The sequence below is a fragment of the Salvelinus sp. IW2-2015 genome, linkage group LG15 (genome assembly GCF_002910315.2).
Source record: "Salvelinus sp. IW2-2015 linkage group LG15, ASM291031v2, whole genome shotgun sequence".
Lineage (NCBI taxonomy): Eukaryota > Metazoa > Chordata > Actinopteri > Salmoniformes > Salmonidae > Salvelinus > Salvelinus sp. IW2-2015.
In genome coordinates this window covers 7,327,318-7,330,120 of record NC_036855.1, presented here as the reverse complement: position 1 = coordinate 7,330,120, position 2,803 = coordinate 7,327,318, and the positions used below count along the sequence as shown (strand labels likewise).

Sequence of the window (2,803 nt, the reverse complement as noted above, 5' to 3'; positions counted from 1 at the left end):
GCAGGTTAAGAGGTTTTAAAAGGAGGAGAGGGGTTTTTTGGCAGTGTTCTCGAACAGTAGATATTTCTATTTGTTTTTTAAGGTAAAGGCTATTAAGCCAAGGTTTAGCTATATGGCTTTCGGGTGTAACGAGGAAGCCCTCACCTCTAACCGAAAGTATGTCATGGATCCATGTTGCATTTCGTTAAACCCAGGCTTTTCTTCATATGGAGGCCAATTTTTCTCAACCGATTGGCTGAGACGCACCTGTAATGTTTGACAAAGAGATAAAAATGGCATACAGTGAATGGAAATGGGGTGAAACAAATATGTTGCTATGGCAATAAATTATCCCTACTGGAAATAATTATTCAAAAATGAGTTAATAATATGATTATCAACCAAATATCGACCACTCAACAGTCAATGCAGATAATGGCTGGTAAATGGCTCTGAAATGAATGACCTGGAAATTCTCTGGTTAGGAGGGCATGTGGGGCAAGCAGATCTGGATCTTAACAGTGGGGTTCCATCGAATCACACACTTCCAGAGAGGGGTGAAACATAGCTCATCTGTTAACGGTAACTGGTGAACAACAACCCTCCTGCACCCACGTCACAGACGCTGATAAGAGCCCAATCTGGGTGGTGATTGATCTTGTTTTTTTGTTATTTCTAGTGTGGCGTTTGATTGTTGCATGGTCGGGATGGCTGATCGGAACGGTTTCAGCTGGTCAGTTTTCTATTGCATTGCACAACTGGGAGACCATTGTCCACTTGGTGTCATAGAGGTCTACGGGGGTGACACCTCCATGATCTGTAGAATAGAGATACAACACAGATTAATTCAAACTTCTACTTTGCTCTGAGCTCTGTTAACTTGGATACAGTGATTCTGGTGGCCTTGTCTGCAAGCTCTACTAAATAAACACAAAGGAGACCTTCTTCCTAACTAGAGAAATCTTTTGGGAGAGAAGGCGGCGTCAGATTTCAGAGAGAGAGCGAGTGGAAAGGAGAGGGAACGCAAGAGGAGGTTTGGGCATTTCAGATGAGAGCGAGGGACCGGCAAGAGAGGTTTGGGCATTCGAGAGAGCGCGAGAGAAGAGAGAATAGAGTAAACGATAGAGAGAGGTTTGGGCATTTGGTCAAAAAATAATAGGCCTACTCTTTACCATTTTTTCACTAAATAGCCACCATTTTGATTGAGTGGTGTGGACGGTGATGTAATGAGGGAAAAACAGAGGGCAGCGCGCCAGACAACAAAGCTGTTTTTCCTAAGCAGGAATGAAGCACATTCCTCCCACCCGGACACCAGGACCTAGGTTACCTGGCCTCCATCTCTAGAAGCTTGTGCTATGTGCTGATCCCCCAGTTTAGCCTCCCTGGAGACTGGGTGGAGTGGGAGTGAGGCAGAGAGGAGAGAGGAGCACACCCATTCTATTTACAGTCTGGGTCGTATTCATTCGCCCAAAGAAGAAATAGTCTGAAATGGAGAGACTATTTGAAATTAACAAAACACTCTTTTCGTTGTCCGTGCACAGCGTTTTGATTCTGGAGTGAGTGGGGGTAGGGGATAAATGTGGAATATTCTGGGAGAGAGGTAGCGGTTGAGGTTGATTTCTCAGGATAGACATACCTCTGCCCGTACGCTCCCTAAGACTGCGTTGGCGGGTGTAGACCTCATTTCATCATGGAGGGGAGCAGCACGGCAGCAACGCTCACCCCTGAGGGGTCTTTCAAACAGGAAGACCTGGCGGGCCTGGCGTCAAAACCTTGTAGGGAGCAGGACCGGGCCGGGCCGCAGCACTGCAGACACATACAGGAACTCTCTGAGAAGGAGAAACACAGAGGGCCAGTTTTCAATAGCAATGGTACAGAAAAATGTACATCCAGATGGGCATAAAATTATATTCTTAGAATTTCTATTCTATAGAATAACTATGTTATTTTGGCGACATCGCTCTGTCTTCCTGCCAGACAACCTTCAGGATCTATAAGTGGTATGGCTGATGTTATGTTATTGTTGTACTTCTACAGTCCCACAAGAGCTGCTCACTGCTGTCCCCGGTGGCAATGCTGTAGGTTCCGCGGGACACAATTGTGGACCTGGACAAGCAGCCATGACATGAGCCAGCAGTCAGAAGGACTATCAACTAATACACACATCATACCGTGTCTCTAGATCAAATAGGCAATTGTTGGCAGAAAAAATCCATTCTTTCCTCTGATGTTACACTGTAATATGTCACATTGAAGTTGCACAAACCTTGCAGCTCTGGCCTAGCTGTGATACGTTTAGTTGGCTGACTGCGTCCCAGGAGAGCCAGAACCCTCCTGTCCATCCCGCCCATTTCACCAATGCTCCCGCTGCTATCTCTGGCCTCCAGCAGCCATTGGCATCACGTGGCCATTCTCCCCTTGACAGCGGGAGGCCAGCTGTGGTCCTCTAGCCAGGTCAGGTGGCCCGTGGTGGGGTATGGAGCAAGAACGAAATCTGGGGATCGGCGGAGAGCTCCTTCGACTGGGAAGGGCCCCCCTCTGAAGAACTCTCGATGTGCTTCTCTCTCTCCAGACGGCGAAGGGGAAGGGTCGGGCGGTCACTGCTGACATTAGTCCTGGGACAGGATGCAGGAAAGCAATGACGGAATTACTGTTCAAAGGTTGGGGATATTTATAGATATAAATAGAGGACTCTGCGCACACAGACGCAAAATGGGACAGAGTCCTCTATCATTCTTATGGTCATTACATTTGAATCAGTTCTATTCTCATTGAAATTCCAATTCCAATTGTCCATCAATGCTCTTCAATGGGAAATATTGGA

General features: G+C 46.8%; 1 pseudogene; it reads right to left on the bottom strand.

The window, feature by feature from the left end:
• Positions 1–772: 772 nt before the first annotated feature.
• On the bottom strand, positions 773–2,589 carry LOC111973962 (uncharacterized; annotated as a pseudogene).
• Between the last annotated feature and the right edge of the window lie 214 nt (positions 2,590–2,803).